The following is a 22,538-nucleotide window of genomic DNA, read 5'->3' as shown; positions in this document are numbered from 1 at the left end:
GATCCTGATGATGGAGGGAGTCCAGACCAGGACAATAGACAATAGACAATAGACAATAGATGCAGGAGTAGGCCATTCTGCCCTTCGAGCCTGCACCGCCATTCAATATGATCATGGCTGATCATTCCTAATTAGTATCCTGTTCCAGCCTTATCTCCATACCCCTTATTGTCTCAGGATTCAGTGTAGGCCATTTAGGACTGAGATGAGGAGAAATATCTTCACCCAGAGACTGGGGATGGCATTGCCAAAGGAAGCAGCTGAGGCCAAAATATTATGTTTTCAAGAAGCAGGTGATATAGCTGTAGTGGCTAAAATGGTCAAGGAATCTGGTGGGAGTGTGGGAGTGAGGCACTAAGCCGGATGGTCAGCCATGATCATATTCAATGGCAGTGCAGGCTCAAAGGGACAGAATGACCTACTCCCACCCCTCTCTTCTATGTTCCCTCCGAGCCTCACACCATCCTGATTTGGAAATGTATCGATGTTCTTTCAGTCAAACTCCTGGAACTCCAACACACCACCTCCCCCAAGGGCATTGTGGGTGGACCTACAGTACACAGACTGCAGCGGTTCAAGAAGGCAGCTCACCCCCACCTTCTCATGGGGCAACTAGGGATGGGCAATAAATACTGGGCCCAGCTAGTGACACCTACGTCCCTCGGCTGAATTTTTAAAAAGTCATCCGCACCCCATTTCTGACTTCTCTTTACCAAGCATTCCACAGAGAGTATTCTGTCCCACCAGAGTCGAGGAAATGTTTCAAAACCTAATGTTTATTTTAAAACTCCACTGGAGTATTTTCAGTTGAGATGTGCTATATCTAAAGGATCAGGTAGAAGAGATGAACGAACAAAGAGATTGAATTGTTTTCGTATTGACTGATTATTCCAATTGGGTCATTAATGACATAGAGTAGAGGTCACAGCTATAGATTACACAGAGGAAAGACTGGACGTTATATGTTTGGGATATTCAAACCCCAAAGAAGAGGTGAACTGTGGAACAGGTTCTATAGTGAGTGAGCTGGTGGGCGGGAGAGTGCAGGTCTAGCAGTTGGAATATGAGGTGGTGTGCTGGATTGCGAATTGTCTGTGATTCCTTCCACAGTGGAACAGCTCCCAGATGGGGAGGGAAGGAGCTGAGCACACTTTGGAACTTTCTAGAAAAAGAGGAGAGTGACACAGCTAAAGTAAACCGTCAACTCTCTCCTGTGAATGGGCTTGGTGTCTGGGCCGAGTCCAGGATTGCAGCTCATTGTGGTTAAACTTCAACATTCCCAGCTCCACTCACAAGGTCATTGCCCCTGTCATTGCTGAATCAAGGTTACCTCCAGCTTCACACCAGCCAGTGAGGGACTGTAATTGGAGCAAACTGTGGGATGATAAACACAGCCCAGCAGGAGGACTGCTCCAGGATAAAGAATATTTCTATCCTGTTCTCACAAGGCCCATATGCTGCCTTGTAAAGTCAGTCAGGACTCACATAAACTGTAAAGATAATGTAATCGATAATGTTAAGACTGCATCTTGTGGTGCAGTGGTAGTGTCCCTACCTCAGAGCCAGTAAATCCAGGTTCAAATCCCACCTGCTCTAGAGGGTGTAATAACACCTCTCAATAAGTCAACTTAAAAATGCCCCATTCATGATGTTATTCTGACAAGATTGGATTGGAAGAACAGACCAGAGAGAAGAGTTTAATCGAGTGCAAGATACAAAGCTGTACTCAGTAATCGATATATATTTAAATAAATTATTATAATATTGAAGAAGATTAGAGAACCCTACTCGAAGATAAGGATGAACTTGGGGCTCGAGAAACAAAGAATAGTGACAATTTTGTAAGAAGGGAGCAGCCTCACGGAGTGTTCAGAAAATCCTCCTTTAAAGCTGTGGAAATCAGGAACCAACTTTAAGTGAATCACAGATTCCCAAGAAGTCACTACTAAAACTAAACTTAGGTTCCTTTAGATACTTCGTGCTCAGAGAAAAAACACATGAGAATGCAAAATAAACACTAGAAACACTCTGTGTCAATGACTTGAAGTAACATGCAAAGGCAAACAAATCAGTAAAAATAAACAGGAATGCTGTACAGTTCAGTACTTTAGGATCTATCTCAGTAGAACCCCTTAAAAACTTCATTAGATTGAAATGGCACACATCTCTCAAGTCATAGACACAGAGAGATGTACAGCACAGAAACAGACCCTTCAGTCCAACCCGTCCATGCTGACCAGATATCCTAACCTAATCTAGTCCCACTTGCCAGCACCCGGCCCATATCTCTCTAAACCCTTCTATTCATACACCCATCCAAATGCCTTTTAAATGCTGTAATTATACCAGCCTCCACCACTTCCGCTGGCACCTCATTCCACACACATTCCATTCCACCCTCTGCATGAAAAGGTTGCCCCTTAGGTCTCTTTTATATCTTACCCCTCTCACCCTAAACCAGGGAAAAGACTTTATGTATTTATCTTATCCATGCCCCTCATGATTTTATAAACCTCTATAAAGTCACCCCTCAGCCTCCGATGCTCCAGGGAAAACAGCCCCAGCCTGTTCAGCCTCTCCCTGTAGCTCAAATCCTCCAACCCTGGCAACATCATCGTAAATCTTTTCTGAACCTTTCAAGTTTCACAACATCCTTCCTACATCCATAAAGAAAATAACTTTTAAAATAAAGAAATATTAAAAATATGGAAAAAATACAAGATTAAAGTAAGTGCTGTGAACATTTAAGGTCAAAGAAATAATCAAGTGCTTGCTAAAACTTGAAGTTTTCATTGACAATACTCCATCTAGTGGCATAAAATAGAACAAATAACTCAGGATGCTGGAAACCTGAATCAAAAGCAGAAATTTCATGAGAAAGCAGTGTTTATCTTTCGTATCCAGTGACTCTTCATCGGTTCTCCTTCTTGAAACGTTAACTCTGTTTCTCTCCCCATAGAGGCTGCCAGACCTGCTGAGTTTCTCCAGCACTTGCTGTTTCTGCTCCATCCAGTGGTAGCAGGTGGAACTACACCTGGTGGAAGGGGTAAAAACAATGACTGCAGATGCTGGAAAGCAAATACTGGATTAGTGGCGCTGGAAGAGCACAGCAGTTCAGGCAGCATCCAACGAGCAGCGAAATCGACGTTTCGGGCAAAAGCCCTTCCAACGAGCAGTGAAATCGACGTTTTGGGCAAAAGCCCTTCATCCTGATGAAGGGCTTTTGCCCGAAACGTCGATTTCACTGCTCGTTGGATGCTGCCTGAACTGCTGTGCTCTTCCAGCACCACTGATCCAGTATACACCTGGTGGAACGCAGGCCATTAGTGCAAGTCCAGAAGCAGAGCCAGGTCAGGAGCAGGCACCGGCCAGTTTAAAGGAAGGAACAGACGGCAGCATTGGGAGCCTGGGGGGCAAGAGGCTCTGAGGTTAAGGGCAGGAACCAGACGAAGGCTGTGGGATTTCAGGACTGAGTGTAGGAATGAAGCATGAGGTAAAAGCTGGAAGTAGACAATCAGGAGGCAGGGAGAACACAACAAGCCAGGAGGTGGAGAAGTCAACATTTCAGGTGTAACCCTTCTTCAGGACATTCTCCACTTCCTGACGCTGTCTGGCTTGCTGTGTTCTTCCAGCCTCCAGCTTGTCTACCTTGGATTCCAGCATCTGCATTTTTTTTGGTTCTGTACTAATTTGAAGAGCAGGCAGAGTGCAGAGCTGAAAGTCTGGTAAGCAATGTTAAACTAAAATTCACCATGTTAAACAACTATGTTGTCATTATTTTATTAATGGCATTAAAGTGAAACAATTGAGGCAACTTTAAACAGTCTCTGAAGACATCCAATGCCCAGAGAAACTAGAGATGATACTGTGTGCTCATAAAATACACCAGCACCACAGAGTGACTGCAGGATTCCAAGATGCAGGGGAATCTCGGTGTTCTAGTGCATGAGGCACAGTATCCAGGTACAGCAGGTAATCAGGAAGGCCAGCGGAATGCTTTATTATGAGAGGAATTAAATATGAAAGGAAGGATGTTATCCCTCAGTGACACAAGGCATTGGTGAGATCACATCTCAAATACCTTGGGCAGTTTTGAATTGAATTGAATTGAATTTATTGTCCCGTGTACCGAGGCACAGTGAAAAGTTTTGTCTTGTGAGCAATCCAGGCAGATCACAGTAACATAGCACAGATAGTAAATAACAGGTAAACAGCGGCAAAAACAAAAACACAGGGACAGGCGAATGCTAAGAGTTTGAGAGTCCATTCAGTATTCTAACAACAGTAGGGTAGGAACTGTTTCAAAACCGGCTGATATGTGTGTTCAGGCTTCTGTACCTTCTCCCCGATGGTAGAGGTGTCAGGGTGGGATGGATCTTTGAGAATGCTGGCGGCCTTTCCTTGACAGCGGGCCTGGTAGATGGATTCTATAGATGGGAGGTTGGTCTTTGTGATTGTCCGGGCCGAGTTCACCACTCTCTGTAACCATCTCCGATCTTGAATGGTACAGTTGCCATACCAGGTAGTGATACATCCAGACAGAATGGTCTCGATGGTGCACCTATAAAAGTTGGTGAGGGTATTCGCCGTGATGCCAAATTTCCTCAGTTGCCTGAGGAAGAAGAGACATCGTTGGGCCTTTGTAACCAGTGCGTCCACATGAAGACTCCCAGAAAGCTTGTTGTGGATGACCACTCTCAGGAGCTTGACACTGTCCATATGTTCCATCTCTGTGCTGTTAATGTGTAGGGGGGGCATGAGTAACATCACGCTGAAAGTCAATAATGAGTTCCTTGGTTTTGCTGGCATTGAGAGCGAGGTTGTTCTCAGTGCACCATTTTTCCAGGTCTTCCACCTTCTGTCTGTCGTCTGTTTCGACGCCATCTGAGATTTGACCGACTATGGTGGTGTCATCAGTGAACTTGTAAACGATCTCCTTATTTAAGGAAGGATGTGAATGGACTAGAGGTGGTTCAGAGCAGGTTTACTGGCTGGATAGCTGGACTGAGTGGGGTTGTTTGGTGAGGGATGGTTGGACAGACTGGGCTGGTTTCCACTGGAGTCCAGCAGAGTGAGGATTGAAGTGTGTAGGATCCCAAATTATCTTCACAAGGTGATTGTGGAAAGGAAAAGGACTATTTTCCATTCCTGATGAAGGACGTTTGCCCGAAACGTCGACTCTCCTGCTCTTCAGATGCTGCCTGACCTGCTGTGCTTTTCCAGCAACACACTCTCGACTCTATTTTCCATTGTGGGTCAGGCCATGGTGGATCAGTGGTTAGCAATGATGCCTCAGAGCACCAAGGTCCCAGGTTCGATTCCAGCCTCGGGTGACTGTCTGTGTGGAGTCTGCACATTCTCCCCATGTCTGTGTGGGTTTCCTCCGGGTGCTCCGGTTTCCTCCCACAGTCCAAAGATGTGCAGGTCAGGGTGGATTGTCCATGCTAAAAATGCCCATAGTGTTAGATGCATTAGTCAGAGGGAAATGGGTCTGGGTGGGTTGCCCTTTGTAGGGTCGGTGTGGACTTGTTGGGCCGAAGGGCCTGTTTCCACACTGTAGGGAATCGAATCAGAATGAGGCGGCTCTGTTTACAAAGTGAAAAGGTGTCCAAAAGAAGATTAGATTAGATCACTTACAGTGTGGAAAACAGGCCCTTCGGCCCAACAAGTCCACACCAACCCGCCGAAGCGTATACCACCCAGACCAATACATTTACCCCTTCACCGAATACTACGGGCAATTTAGCATGGCCAATTCACCTAACCTAAGGAAGTGTAGTCATGGAAAGATCGTGATTTAATCAATTGTCCCAGTGACAATGGGAATCAATTGAAGCATTTTTACCAGATTTTTATCAGATCGCTGCAGAGATGGAACCTTAAAACTAAGTTAATAAGAGATGGCAGCCTTTTTGGTGCTGGGATGACATGGGCAGGGTAAAGCATGCCGGAGGGCCAGAGAGCTAATCAGTATGGAATTTAATGCAGGTAAGGGTAAGGCAGACAAACTTAGATTTTGCTGCTCGTTGGATGCTGCCTGAACTGCTGTGCTCTTCCAGCACCACTAATCCAAACTTAGATCAGCACAAGGGAATATGATATTGTTACAATCACTGAGACATGTTTGAAGGAAGCACAGGACTGGCATCCCAGGGTGAAGGAAGTTCAGGGGCAATGTGGGGGATGGAAAAGAGGTGGTACCATTGCATTCTTGACAAAGGAGACTATCCTTGCAGTAATGAGAGAGAATGTTCCAGAAGGGTCTTCAATGAGGCCATCTGGGTGGAGCTTAGAAATGAAAAAGGAGCAATAAATAAGACGAGCCACAATATCGACAAATCTTGATATTCACAGGGAGGGGGGGCATGAGAGGAACAGGGTGATATTCACGGGGAGGGGGGTGAGAGGAACAGGGTGATATTCACAGGGAGGGGGGTGAGAGGAACAGGGTGATATTCACGGGGAGGGGGGTGAGAGGAACAGGGTGATATTCACAGGGAGGGGGGTGAGAGGAACAGGGTGATATTCACGGGGGGTAGGTGAGAGGAACAGGGTGATATTCACAGGGAGGGGGGTGAGAGGAACAGGGTGATATTCACAGGGAGGGGGGTGAGAGGAACAGGGTGATATTCACAGGGAGGGGGGTGAGAGGAACAGGGTGATATTCACGGGGAGGGGGGTGAGAGGAACAGGGTGATATTCACAGGGAGGGGGGTGAGAGGAACAGGGTGATATTCACAGGGAGGGGGGTGAGGAACAGGGTGATATTCACAGGGAGGGGGGTGAGGAACAGGGTGATATTCACGGGGGGTAGGTGAGAGGAACAGGGTGATATTCACGGGGGGGTAGGTGAGAGGAACAGGGTGATATTCACGGGGGGGTAGGTGAGAGGAACAGGGTGATATTCACGGGGAGGGGGGTGAGAGGAACAGGGTGATATTCACAGGGAGGGGGGTGAGAGGAACAGGGTGATATTCACGGGGGGGTAGGTGAGAGGAACAGGGTGATATTCACAGGGAGGGGGGTGAGAGGAACAGGGTGATATTCACGGGGAGGGGGGTGAGAGGAACAGGGTGATATTCACGGGGGGGTAGGTGAGAGGAACAGGGTGATATTCACGGGGGGGTAGGTGAGAGGAACAGGGTGATATTCACAGGGAGGGGGGTGAGAGGAACAGGGTGATATTCACAGGGAGGGGGGCGAGAGGAACAGGGTGATATTCACAGGGAGGGGGGTGAGAGGAACAGGGTGATATTCACAGGGAGGGGGGTGAGAGGAACAGGGTGATATTCACGGGGAGGGGGGTGAGAGGAACAGGGTGATATTCACAGGGAGGGGGGTGAGAGGAACAGGGTTATATTCACGGGGAGGGGGGTGAGAGGAACAGGGTGATATTCACAGGGAGGGGGGTGAGAGGAACAGGGTGATATTCACGGGGAGGGGGGTGAGAGGAACAGGGTGATATTCACAGGGAGGGGGGTGAGAGGAACAGGGTGATATTCACAGGGAGGGGGGTGAGAGGAACAGGGTGATATTCACAGGGAGGGGGGTGAGGAACAGGGTGATATTCCCGGGGGGCGGTGAGAGGAACAGGGTAATATTCACAGGGAGGGGGGTGAGGAACAGGGTGATATTCACAGGGAGGGGGGTGAGGAACAGGGTGATATTCCCGGGGGGCGGTGAGAGGAACAGGGTAATATTCACGGGTGGGATGAGAGGAACAGGGTGATATTCACATGGAGGGGTGGTGAGGAAAAGGTGATATTCACAGGGAGTGGGGGGGTGAGAGGAACAGGGTGATATTCACGGGGGGGAGTTGAGGAACAAGGTGATATTCACAAGGTGGGGGTTGAGGAACAGGGTGATATTCAATAGACAATAGGTGCAGGAGTAGGCCATTCTGCCCTTCAAGCCTGCACCACCATTCAATATGTTCATGGCTGATCATCCTTAATCAGTATCCTGTTCCCGCCTTATCTCCATAACCCTTGATTCCACTATCCTTGAGAGCTCTATCCAACACTTTCTTAAATGAATCCAGAGACTGGGCCTCCACTGCCCTCTGGGGCAGAGCATTCCACACAGCCACCACTCTCTGGGTGAAGAAGTTTCTCCTCATCTCTGTCCTAAATGGTCACATATTTTTAAACTGTGTCCTCTGGTTCGGCACTCACCCATCAGCGGAAACATGTTTCCTGCCTCCAGAGTGTCCAATCCTTTAATAATCTTATGTGTTTCAATCAGATCCCCTCTCAGTCTTCTAAACTCAAGGGTAGATGAAGGGCTTTTGCCCAAAACGTCGATTTCGCTGCTCCTTGGATGCTGCCTGAACTGCTGTGCTCTTCCAGCACCACTAATCCAGAATCTGGTTTCCAGCATCTGCAGTCATTGTTTTTACCTCATTGATTTAAACTCAAGGGTAAACAAGCCCAGTCGCTCCAGTCTTTCAGCGTAAGGTAATCCCACCATTCCAGGAATTGATCTCGTGAACCTACGCTGCACTCCCTCAATAGCCAGAATGTCTTTCCTCAAGTTTGGAGACAAGACTGCACACAATATTCCAGGTGTGGTCTCACCAGGACCCTGTACAGCTGCAAAAGAACCTCTTTGCTTCTATACTCAATCCCTCTTGTTATGAAGGCCAGCATGCTATTAGCCTTCTTCACTACCTGCTGTACCTGCATGCTTACCTTCATTGACTGGTGTACAAGAACACCCAGATCTCTCTGTACTGCCCCTTTACCTAAATTGATTCCATTTAGATAGTAATCTGCTTTCTGGTTCTTGCCACCAAAGTGGATAACCATACATTTATCCACATTAAACTGCATCTGCCATGCATCTGACCACTCACCTAACCTGTCCAGGTCACCCTGTAATCTCCTAACATCCTCCTCACATTCACCCTGCCACCCAGCTCAGTATCATCAGCAAATTTGCTAATGTTATTACTAATACCATCTTCTATATCATTAATATATATTGTAAATATATATAATCACAGGGAGGGGGGTGAGGAAAAGGTGATATTCACAAGGGGGGGTTAGGAACAGAGTGATATTCACGGGGGGGTGTGAGGAACAGGGTGATATTCACGGGGAGGGGGATGAGAGGAACAGGATGATATTCACAGGAAGGGGGTTGGGGAACAGGGTGATATTCATGGGGAGGGGGGAAGTGAGGAACAGGGTGATATTCACAGGGGGGGGTGTGAGGAAAAGGTTGATATTCATGGGGAGGGGTGAGACGAACAGGCTGATATTAACAGGGAGGGGGGTTAGGAACAGGATGATATTCACGGGGGGGGTGAGAGGAACAGGGTGATATTCACAGGGAGGGGGGTGAGGAACAGGGTGATATTCACAGGGAGGGGGTGAGAGGAATAGGGTGATATTCACAGGGAGGGGGTGAGAGGAACAGGGTGATATTCACAGGGAGGGGGTGAGAGGAATAGGGTGATATTCACGGGGGGAAGGGTGAGAGGGACAGGATGATATTCACGGGGGGCGGTGGTGAGAGGTTTAGAGCGATATTCACGGGGGCGGTGGTGAGAGGTATAGGGCGATATTCTGGGGGATTTATCCTAAGGACAGACTGACGGGCAGAGGGGGTGGGGTGGCCATGTTGGTAAGGGATGATATTCAATCCCTTGCGCCGGGGGTCCTAGAATCAGGGGATGTAGAGTCAGTATGGATAGAGCTGAGAAATACTAAGGGTAAAAAGACCTTCTTGGGAGTTATCTACAGGCCCCCAAACAGTAGTCTGGATGTCGGATGTACATTGAATCAGGAGCTGAAATTGGCCTGTCGCAAAGATGTTACTACAGTTGTTATGGGGGATTTCAACATGCAGGTAGACTGGGAGAATCAGGATGGTATTGGACCTCAAGAAAGAGACTTTGTGGAGTCCCTCCGAGATGGATTCTTAGAACAGCTGGTGCTGGAGCCGACCAGGGAGAAGGCAATTCTGGATCTGGTATTGTGCAACGAACCAGAATTGGTCAGGGATCTCGAAGTGAAGGAGCCATTGGGAAGTAGTGACCATAATACAATAAGCTTCAATCTGCAGTTTGAGAGGGAGAGGGTACAATCGGAAGTGACAATATTTCTGTTGAATAAAGGGAACTATGGAGCTATGAGGGAGGAGCTGGCCAAAGTTCAATGGTGCAATACCTTGGCAGGGATGGCAGTGGGAGGAACAATGGCGGATATTTCTGGGTATAATGCAGAAGGTGCAGGATCAGTTCATTCCAAAAAGGAAGAAAGATCCTAGGAGGAGGCAGGGGTGGCTGTGGCTGACGAGGGAAGTTAAGAAACATATAAAGTTAAAAGAGAAAAAGTATAACATAGCAAAGATGAGTGGGAAAACGGAGGACTGGGAAGCTTTTAAAGAACAACAGAGGATTACTAAGAAGGAAATACGCAGAGAAAAAATGAGGTACGAAGGTAAACTGGCCAAGAATATAAAGGAGGATAGTAAAAGCTTTTTTAGGTATGTGAAAGGCAAAAAAATGGTTAAGACTAAAATTGGGCCCTTGAAGACAGAAACAGAGGAATATATTACAGGGAACAAAGAAATGGGAGAAGAATTAAATTGTTACTTCAGATCTATGTTCACTGGGGAAGACAAGCAATCTCCCTGAGGTAACAGTGGCTGAAGGACTTGAACTGAAGGGAATTTATATTTGCCAGGAATTGGTGTTGGAGAGACTGTTAGGTCTGAAGGTTGATAAGTCCCCGGGGCCTGATGGTCTACATCCCAGGGTACTGAAGGAGGTGGCTCGAGAAATCATGGATGCGTTGGTGATTATTTTCCAGAGTTCGATAGATTCAGGATCAGTTCCTGCGGATTGGAGGGTGGCTAATGTTTGTACCACTCTCTTGTATCAGAGAGAAAGCAGGAAATTATAGACCAGTTAGTCTGACCTCAGTGGTGGGAAAGATGCTAGAGTCTATTATAAAGGATGAAATTACAACACATCTGGATAGTAGTAACAGGATAGGTCAGAGTCAGCATGGATTTATGAAGGGGAAATCATGCTTGACTAATCTTCTGGAATTTTTTGAGGATGTAACTCTGAAGATGGATGAGGGAGATCCAGTAGATATAGTGTTCCTGAACTTTGATAAAGCTTTTGATAAAGTCCCACATAGGAGGTTAGTGAGCAAAATTAGGGCGCATGGTATTGGGGGCAAAGTACTAACTTGGATTGAAAGTTGGTTGGCTGACAGGAAACAAAGAGTAGTGATAAACAGCTCCATTTTGGAATGGCAGGCAGTGACCAGTGGGGTACCGCAGGGATCAGTACGTGGACCACAGCATTTTATAATATATATTAATGATATAGAAGATAGTATTAGTAATAACATTAGCAAATTTGCTCATGATACTAAGCTGGGTGACAGGGTGAAATGTGAGGAGGGTGTTAGGAGATTACAGGGTGACCTGGACAGGTTAGGTGAGTGGTCAGATGCATGGCAGATGCAGTTTAATGTGGATAAATATATGGTTATCCACTTTGGTGGTAAGAACAGGAAGGCAGATTACTACCTAAATGGAATCAATTTAGGTAAAGGGGCAGTACAGAGAGATCTGGGGTGTTCTTGTACACCAGTCAATGAAGGTAAGCATGCAGGTACAGCAGGTAATGAAGAAGGCTAATAGCATGCTGGCCTTCATAACAAGAGGGATTGAGTATAGAAGCAAAGAGGTTATTCTGCAGCTGTACAGGGTCCTGGTGAGACCACACCTGGAGTATTGTGTGCAGTCTTGTCTCCAAATTTGAGGAAAGACATTCTGGCTATTGAGGGAGTGCAGCGTAGGTTCATGAGATCAATTCCTGGAATGGTGGGATTACCTTATGCTGAAAGACTGTAGCGACTGGGCTTGTATACCCTTGAGTTTAGAAGACTGAGAGGGGATCTGATTGAGACATATAAGATTATTAAAGGATTGGACACTCTGGAGGCAGGAAACATGTTTCCGCTGATGGGTGAGTGCCAAACCAGAGGACACAGCTTAAAAATACGGGGTAGACCATTTAGGACAGAGATGAGGAGAAACTACTTCACCCAGAGAGTGGTGGCTGTGTGGAATGCTCTGCCCCAGAGGGCAGTGAAGGCCCAGTCTCTGGGTTCATTTAAGAAAGAGTTGGATAGAGCTCTCAAGGATAGTGGAATCAAGGGTTATGGAGATAAGGCAGGAACAGGATACTGATTAAGGATGATCAGCCATGATCATATTGAATGGTGGTGCAGGCTTGAAGGGCAGAATGGCCTACTCCTGCACCTATAGTCTATTGTCTATTATCTATTGTCTATTGTCTATTAAACGTTTCTAACATTAACTGGGGTTGCTTTAGTATGGAAAGTTTTGACGAGGTGGGACATTATCAAAGGCCTTGCTAAAGGCCCATGTAAACTACATTAAATGCACTACCCTCACTAATATATTTAAACACTTGTTCAAAAAGCTCAAATAAATTTATTAGACAGGTTCTCCCTCCAATAAATCTATACTGACTATCCCTGAATACTCCCTGCCTTACCAAGTGTTGATTAGTCCTGTCCCTCAGAACGTTTTACAATAATTTCCCTCCCTGACTTCAGACTATCTGCTCTGTAAACACTTGGCCTATCCCTGCTCCCTTCTTGAACAAAGGAACCACATTAGTTGTCCCCCAGTCATCCAGCAGGTCACCTGTGGCCAGTGAGATATTAAATATCTTCACCAGGGTTCCATAACAGCCTGGGATACATTCCATCGGGCCCTGGGGATTTGTGCTCCTGTATGTTTGCTAAAATATCTAATGCCTCCTCATTAATCTTACTGTGCTCTGGAACCTCACCGTCCCAACTGAAATCCCCAGCTACAATGTCTTTCTCCTCTGTGAATACAGATGTGAAATATTCATTTAAGACCTCATCCACGCCTACTGGCTCCACATATATATGTTGTCCCTTTGCTCTCAAAAAGGCCCCTCTGTCTCTATTATTCTCTTACTCTTAATATACTTACAAAACACTTTGGGATTCTCCTAATTTCCTTTTCAAGCAACCTCCTACACTCTCTATATTGGTCCAAAAGGCAAGAGCCCTTAGGATCCAAGGCAAGTTGGCAAACAGGAGGCACAGGGGGATGGTGGAGAGATGTGTTTGTGATTGAAAGGCACTGACCAGAGATGGACCACGGGGATTGGTGCTGGGAACTTTGCTACTTGTTAAGTACCTTAAGGACTTTGATATGAATATAGAATGTGTCGTTAGTAAGTTTGTGGGCGACATAACAATTGAGGGTGATGTTGAAAAGTGAGTAGGATGGTCTCAGGCTACAGTCTGATGTTGATCAGCTGGTAAACTGGGCAGAGCAATGGCAGATGGAATTTAATCCCAATATGTGTGAGGGGATGCATTTTGAGAGGTTTAATAAGAGAAGGATTTACACAATAGTAAATCCCTAGGGAGTACTGAGGAACAAGGGGAGCTTGGTGTACAAGTCCATAGATTCCTGAAGGTGTCAGCACAGGGAGATGGGACAGGAAAGGAGGCATATGGGATAATTGCCTTCAGTAGCCGGGACAGGGAATATAGGAACGAGGAGGTCTTGTTACAACTTTATAAAACATTAGTGAGGATACAGATGGAATACTGTGTGCAGTTCTGGTCCCCACACGATCAGAAAGACACAATTACACTGGAGATTCACCAGGATGTTGCCTGGGATGGAAGGTCTCAGTTACAGGGTGGGCTGGGATTGTTTTCCCTGGAGCAGAGGAGGCTGAGGGGGAGCTGACTGAGGTTTATACAATTATGAGAGGCACAGACAGAGTAGATTGTGAGAATCTTTTCCCCACGGCAGACTTATCTAAGACCTGAGGGGATACGTTAAAGGTGAGGAACAAGTGGTTCAGAGGAAACTTGAAGAAATATTTATCCCCCAGTGGGAGGCAGTCCTTCCTAATCCATATGTGAGGATACTAGTGAGAGAGGGTCATGTCGTTTTGTGGTTAGTTGATGTTCATGTGTCCTGGTGGCTAGTTTTCTGCCTGTTTGTCCAATGTAGTGTTTGATACAGTTCTTGCACAGTATTTTGTAAATGACATTAGTTTTGCTAGGATTAACATTCCATACTTTGCAATGTAGTGGGATCTTCCCTAAATTTAGAAAATTTCAGAAAATAGAAACTAACACATTGACAATCTCATTCGCAAATTCTTTGAGATCAGACAATGAAGTGGACCAGGGCTGAGGGACTGTCAGCCTTATCTCCATTAATTTATTCAGTCCCATTTTCTGGTGATTGTAATGTTTTGCAGGTTCTCCCTTCCTTCCATTTCCTGATTTACTGCTATTTCTGAGATGTTACATATAACCTGTAGACTGAAGATGATGCAACATTAAAACTGTCATCTCCTTAAATCTTTGGTTTCAGTTCTATGCAATAATGTGGCATGAGCACTAGGTGGCAGGATTGTGCCATGGCGATGTTCCCATTGGACAGTAAAAGACTCGTTCTGGTCACTCTTACACACTTCACCTTTCAGAAGAATATCATGTTATTAAATGTCACATTTTTAATATTTTCAGTAACAACTAAAACCATCATAAGGAATGAGACAGAGTACAGGAGTTGGGAGGTCATGTTACGGCTGTACAGGACATTGGTTAGGCCACTGTTGGAATATTGTGTGCATTTCTGGTCTCCTTCCTATCGGAAAGATGTTGTGAAACTTGAAAGGGTTCAGAAAAGATTTACAAGGATGTTGCCAGGGTTGGAGGATTTGAGCTATAGGGAGAGGCTGAACAGGCTGGGGCTGTTTTCCCTGGAGCGTCGGAGGCTGAGGGGTGACCTTATAGAGGTTTACAAAATTATGAGGGTTATGGATAGGGTAAATAGACAAAGCCTTTTCCCTGGGGTGGGGGAGTCCAGAACTAGAGGGCATAGGTTGAGGGTGAGAGGGGAAAGTGGTGGAGGCTGGTACAATTGCAACATTAAAAAGGCATTTGGATGGGTATATGAATATGAAGGGTTTGGAGGGATATGGGCTGGGTGCTGGCAGGTGGGACTAGATTGGGTTGGGATATCTGGTCGGCATGGACGGGTTGGACCGAAGGGTCTGTTTCCATGCTGTACGTCTCTATGACTCTATGACTCTATAACTGTTAATTTTCAATGGCAGGGAGGAATTGAATAAACAATCAAACTAATAAAAGTTCATTAAAACTTTGATAAGACAACATTCAACTTTCTTCAATAAATATTAATTAAAATGAGAGATGCACAGGAAGATGGAGTTAGAGGGGCACAGAGATTTTAGCAGGTTGTTGGGCCCTAAGAGGTTACAGCCGTGGGGGAAGGGGCAGAGCAACAGTGGGAATTGAAGACAAGAAGGATCATTTTAAAAGTGAGACATTGCCTTCTGATGAAGGGCTTTTGCCCGAAACGTCGATTTCGCTGCTCCTTGGATGCTGCCTGAACTGCTGTGCTCTTTCAGCACCACTAATCCAAATCTGGTTTCAGGCATCTGCAGTCATTGTTTTTACCTAGAAGTGAAGAGTTTATTACCGACAAGCTGTTGTAAAGATCCCACATTCCAGAACTGCAGGTCACATTCCCAACTTGATGTTACATGCAAGTCTCTAACTCAAACAATACCTCACATGCACTCTCATTCAGCAGCTCAGCCAATTAAAACCAGTAGTTACGTTTACACATACTTCTACTGACAGATTACACCAAGTGTGATAGATTGAAATCAGAAACTTCAATTTCTGCATTCCTGATTATCACAAAACTTCCTCATTTAATTTTATTGAACTTGCCCATCAAAGTTCCTGCTGGTCATTCTAACCTGAGATCCCCTGAATGTCAATATTACTGAGAGGGCATTGACCAGACAGAGACCTCTGGGACATGAGAGAAACTGGCTAGGTCAGTATTTATTGCCCAGAGGGTGGTTCAGAGTAAACCCCATTGCTGTGGCAAGAACAGGAAGGCAGATTACTACCTAAATGGAATCAATTTAGGTAAAGGGGCAGTACAGAGAGATCTGGGTGTTCTTGTGCACCAGTCAATGAAGGTAAGCATGCAGGTACAGCAGGTTGTGAAGGCCAGACCAGATAAGGATGGCAGCTTCCTTCCCTAAAGGATGTTAGTGAATCAGATGGGTTTTTCTGACAATGGTCAATCCTTTCATGGTCACCATTAGATCCTTAATTCCAGGTCTTTACTGGATGCAAATTCCATCACCTGTCACAGCTGGGTTTGAATCTGGGTCCCCAGAACATTACCTGGGTCTCTGGATTGATAGTCCAGCAGTGATATCACTAGAACATTGTTTTGAGAAGATGTGAGAGAAAAACCTTTTTACCCAGAGGGTAGTGGGGAATCGGGGTGCTTGCTGCCCATGAGGGTGGGAGAGGCAGAAACTCCCATCACATTGTGCACCTGCAATGCCACAGCACACAGAGCTATGGGCCAGGTGCTGTGAAATTTGACTAGAATACTTAGCTGGTTGCTTTTGGCTGGCACAGATGTAATGGGCCTTTTACCAGGTGTCTGTGCCTCTAACAGCTGCTATTGCCAGATTTGACCCGTAGTCTGGCTCTCTGCGTTGCTGGTCTAATGACACTTCCACTCAGGCAGCATCTTCCCAGCAGTTCAGTCCAGCTCAGCCTCACTCGTGAATGGGATCACTGCAGGTCAGGATTCTGACCACTCAGTTATAGATATCCCAGATATGCTTGGGATTTTGAAACTTTGATCAGGGTCTGAACCGTATCCTAACACCAACCCCCTCCGTTACTGCCCTTTACGTTAACAATTACTTTGGTGGGAAAAGCTTCTTCATTGACCCCATGAATTCATTGCAAAATCTTAAAGAATTCATCAAATCACCCTTTAAGCTACATAAACCCAGTTTATCGAATCACTCCTCGTAATAACACTCTTCAAGCCCTGGTACATTCTGAAGAATTTGTGCTGCATTCCAACCTCAGCATCGTTTTGTGCAAGATCTGATGTCCAAAGTTATGCATAGAATTCTTGACCTGGTCTCACAGAGTTTTGTAAAGGAACAGCTAATTATTCTCCTCAATTTCTCATCCAGCTACTATGACATTATATTAGAAACATCGAATCAGAAAATAGGGGCAGGAGGAGGCTATTCACCCTTTTGAACCTAGCAGTAGCCCTTTTAACTGTGATGAGTGATGAGTGCACATGGATCTTTTATAATTTAAATGCTGCATTCTGTCTTGAAATGAATAATCTCCTCAAGCAGGTCCCCAATTACAAATGTCCAACTTACAAATACTCATATTTATGATTGAAGTCCCTTTATTAATATTATTGTTAAGGACCAGCCATATAAACATTCATTTATATTTAGGAACAGTTGTTATGCTGCACAGTACTATGTTCCAACTTGTGTACAAACCAACTCATGAACATACTCAGGAACAGAACCCTTTCATAAGCTGGGAACTGCCTGGACTTTAAAATCCATCTTCCATAGTTTTTCCCACTTGCATAATCTTTGCAATTTAATGTTCCTGTTTGTGTTGCCTGTTATATCGCAAATCTCTGGGTCACTGGCAAGCTTGGAAATATAACTCTCTGCTGAAGTGATAGAAAGAGTTGGTGAGTGGAATGTGGTTGATATCTTTCTTTGAGCTTTCAAAAAGTGTCTAACAAAGTTCCACATAATATTCTTGTGAACACTGTAGAAACTCATGGGATTAAAGAATGAGTGATTTAACAGAGACAAGTGATGAGTCTGTGTTTCTCAGACTGGAGAGCAGTATGCAGCAATATTCCCCAGGTCTCAGTATTGGGACCCATGCTCTACACTAACAGCCTGAACCGAAATAGAAGGTAACATGAAATTCGAAAACATCCTAAACAGAGAGAGGGATAAAAACTTCAGGAGGACATTGAGAGACTGATCAAACAACAGATCAAACTGAATGCAGAGAAATGTAAGGTGACACACTTTGATGGGAAGAATGAACAACAAGAATCTAAATTAAAATGGCAAAATCTCACAGACAGTGCATGGGCAAATGTACACAAATCTTTGAAGGTAACAGGACAGCGTGAGGGAATGTTTGATAGATAATATTGAAATCCTTGGCTTTGTTAAGAGAGGATGTTACCAAAGTAAGGAAGTTATGCTGAACAGCCTTCAGTTTTTCCCTCCATCTATATCACCAATGTTTTCAAATGTCTGTCTGTGTCTGCCTGTGTATTTGCTAGTCTCCTGTGGAAGGCCATGACTCAGGCATCTACAGTTTCCTCACCTTCTTCCTTCTGGGCTGGAAACCATCAGGCCGAGTCAAGATTCTCCATGGCAATACCTCTACCAATGAGAGTTCACTTGCCAACCAAACAGCACTCTCATGCAGTGAAAATGTTGGTATTCTTGTGAATGGTCCTGATGAGGGCAAGAGGAAATGTTCAATCTGCTTCTTTTCAGCAAGCCTCATATTGTTATTATTTCACACCCATTTAGAGTCATAGAGCTGTATAGCACAGAAACAGATCCTTCGGCCCAACTCGTTCGTGCCCATCAGATATCCCAACCCAATCTAGTCCCATCTACCAGCACCCAGCCCATATCCCTCCAAACCCTTCCAATTCATATACCCATCCAGATGCCTCTTAAATGTTGCAATTGTACCAGCCTCCACCACATCCTCTGGCAGCTCATCCCATACACGTACCACCCTCTGCGTGAAAAAGTTGCCCCTTAAGTCTCTTCTTTATCTTTCCCCTCTCACCCTAAACCTAGCCCCTCTAGTTCTGGACTTGTCCACTCCAGGGAAAAGATTTGTTTACGATTCTGTTTTTAACAGATGTGTGTGATTAGTTTTGTTTTACTTTGATGTTCATGGTTGCTTTCACAGTCTTTGGGGTCTCTACTGCTCTTTGCATGTTCTCTCTGAGTTTGATCTTCCCTCTCAGCTGTTTTGTTCAGTGTCATTGCTTTACACAATGTCAGGACATTGGAAAGCACTTCACAAACAATGAAGCATAAATGACCTTGCCAACAAAACATTATAAATAATCTTATATAAATATTAAAATCAATCCTTACTCCCGTCACACTCAGAAAAGTTTTCTGTAGCTAAACAGATGGCTACCTCACTGACACATAGAACATGATGAACAAGAGCAGACCATTCAGCTCCTCCAGACTGTTATGCTATTCGATTAGACCAACGTTGATCATTGGCTGAACCCTATTTCCAGCTTAGTTCCATATGCTAGTCTCCCCAGTAAAACCTGATCAACTTCAGTTTTGACATTTTCAGCAACCTCCCCCCTCCCCCCCACCCCCCCCCCCCCCCCACCCCCCCAACCTCAAACTATACAGTTTGGAGAGAGTTCCAGATTTCCACTCAAACATTTCATTTGTTCAGAAGACCCCTTCCAGGAGAAGTAATTTGTGTCTGTCGGTGTCAATGGTTTTTTAAATCACATTAAGGATAAGATGTCCCTTCTTCAATGTTGTTGAAGTATTCCTTGTAAATTGTTGTGTTGATGAAGGCAACTTTAAAAACTGACAGGAATATGAGTCTGTGTACAACAGCAACAAGCACTTGCACTTCCTTTAACTTAATAAAATCACACCCAAGGCATTCTCAAACAAAGATCATTACCAAATAAATTCCATTGAGCCCCATGAGGAGATCTGGGAGCAGGCAACACAAAGTTCAAAGAGATTTTAAGGAGGGATTGAAAGGAGACAAAAAAGTGGGAACTTAGGGGTACACAAACAGAAATTGCTGGAGAAACTCAGCAGGTCTGGCAGTATCTGAGGAGAGAAAGCAGAGTTAACATTTTGGGTAAAGTTCTGAACAGTGCAGAGGGGTCATTGGACCCAAAATGTTAACTCTGCTTTCTCTCCACAGAGGAGAAAGTGAGGACTCCAGATGCTGGAGATCAGAGCTGAAAATGTGTTGCTGGAAAAGCGCAGCAGGTCAGTCTAGGAGAAGGGCTGATGCCCGAAATGTCGATTCTCCTGCTCTTTGGGTGCTGCCTGACCTGCTGCGCTTTTCCAGCAACACATTTTCAGCTCTTTCTCTCCACAGATACTGCCAGACCTGCTGAGTTTCTCCAGCAGTTTCTGTTTGTGCTTCTGATCTCCAGCATCCACTGTCCTTTGTTACTTTTTGTCTTGGGTAGCATAAACATGGTGCTCGAGTAAATGGGTCTCCAATTTACAAACATCCAACTTACAATCACTCATATCTACAACCGCAATCTGTACCAGAGGACATGTAAACCGACTCGAGAACAGAACCGTATGTAACCCAGGGAATGCATGGACTACAGATACCCAGGCCAACATCCAAGAGATAGCAGTTTGACTCCACTGTCATGGCACTATGAACTTGTCACTCCAAGGTCTCCCTTGTTCAGCAACACTTCCCAAGAACTTACCATTAAGTGTATAAGTCCTGCCCTGATTTGCCTTTCAAAATGCAGCACCTCACATTTATCTAAATTAAACTCCATCTGCCACTCCTCAGCCCATTGGCCCATCTGATCAAGATCCCGTTGTACACTGAGGTAACCTTCTTTGTTGTTTTAGCTTCTCACACAGTGTGATTTTCTTTTGTCCTTTTATCTATCCCGAATCTGCTCCATATGAGAAGCAGCAACATGCTCACTCTGTTATCCCTGTACATTTCATCCAGATCTCTGCTGCCTGTGTCCCAGGTCTCCTTCCACTGAGCTCACTGGCTGACATTGCTTCCTGCTCTGACAACACTGCAATGTTAAAATTCTCATTGTCTCACACAGATTCCTTTCCGGCTTCACTTCTCCTTATCTCTGTAATCTCCTCGGCCGCACAGATCTCTGAAATTCTCTCCTCTTCAACATTCCCAAGTTCCTTTGCTGCACACTTAGAATTCAGCTGCCAGTGCCCTGAACTCTGTAATTCTCTCCCTAAACCTCTCTATTCCTTTCAGAAACTCAGACAGTGGTAGAGGGATACAGCATGGAAACAGACCCTTCAGTCCAACCTATCCATGCCAACCAGATATCACAATCCAACCTAGCTCCATTTGCCAGCACCTGGCCCATATCCCTCCAAACCCTTCCTATTCATATACCCATCCAAATGCCTCTTAAATGTTGCAATTGTACCAGCCTCCACCACTTCCTCTGGCAGCTCATTCCATACACACACCACCCTCTGCATAAGAAAGTTACCCCTCAGGTCCTTTTAAATCTTTCCCCTCTCATCTTAAACCCTACCCTAGGAAAATGATGTTGTGATATTTACCCTGTCCATGTCCTTTTTGATTTTATAAACCTCTATAAGGTCACTCTGCAGCCTCTGACACCCCAGGGAGAAAGGTGCCAGCCTATCCAGCCCCTCCCTATAACACAAACTCTATAGTCCCAGCACCATCCTTGTAAATCTTTCCTGCACCCTCTTAGGTTTAACAACATCCTTTCTATAGAAGGGCAAACAGAATTTTAAAAGTGGTCTACCCAATGTCCTGTACAGCTGCAACATGATGTCCTAACTCCTGTACTTAATGAAAGCAAGCCTTCTTCACTATCCTATCTACCTGTGATTCCACTTTTAAGCTACTATGAACCTGCACTCTAAGATCTTCTTGTTCAGCAACACTCCCCAGAACTTTACCATTAACTGGATAACTTCTTCCTTGATTTGCCTTTCCAACCCTCATTTATCTAAATTAAATTCCATCTGCCACTCCTCGGCGCATTGGCCAAACTGAGGAAGGTCCCATTGTACTCTGGCATAACCTTCTTTGCTGCCCACTACACCTCCAATTTTGGTGTCATCTGCAAACTTACTAACTGTACCACCTGTATTTACATCTAAATCATTTATATAAATGGCAAAAAGCAGGTGGACCCAGCACTGATCCTTGTAGCACACCATTGGTCACAGGCTTCCACTTCAAAAAGCAACCCTCTACCACTAGCCTCTGTTTCCTACCTTCAAGACAATCTTATACTCAATTAGCTATCTATACCTAGCTGCCATTTGACCTAGCCAATCTACCTTACGGAACCTTGTTGAATGCTTTGCTGAAGTTCATACTGACAACATCTATCGCTCTGCCTTCATCAATCCTCTTTGTCACCTCTTCAAAAAACTCAAACAAGTTAACGAGACATGATTTCCCAACAAAGCCATGTTGACCATCCCAACTCAGTCCTTCCCTTTCCAAATGCATGTAAATCCTGTCCCTCAGAATCCCCTCCAACAACTAAACCCACCACTGACATCAGGATCACCGACCTATAGTTCTTTGGTTTTTCCTTACAGTCTTTCTTAAATAATGGCTTCACATTAGCCAACTCCAGGCTTCTGGCACCTCACCTGTGTCTACCGATGATACAAATACCTCAGGAAGGGGCCCAGTAATCACTTCCCTAGCTTCCCACAAAGTTTCCTTAAAGTTTAGCTTCTTTTCTTCTCTTGTGGACACGTGTGTCACTGGCTGAGCCAGCAGCTGTTTCTTGTCCCTTGAGAAGGTGGGGGTGAG

Source organism: Chiloscyllium punctatum, chromosome 12 (assembly GCF_047496795.1).
Source record: "Chiloscyllium punctatum isolate Juve2018m chromosome 12, sChiPun1.3, whole genome shotgun sequence".
Taxonomy (NCBI): domain Eukaryota; kingdom Metazoa; phylum Chordata; class Chondrichthyes; order Orectolobiformes; family Hemiscylliidae; genus Chiloscyllium; species Chiloscyllium punctatum.
Note: the sequence above shows the minus strand (reverse complement) of the source record.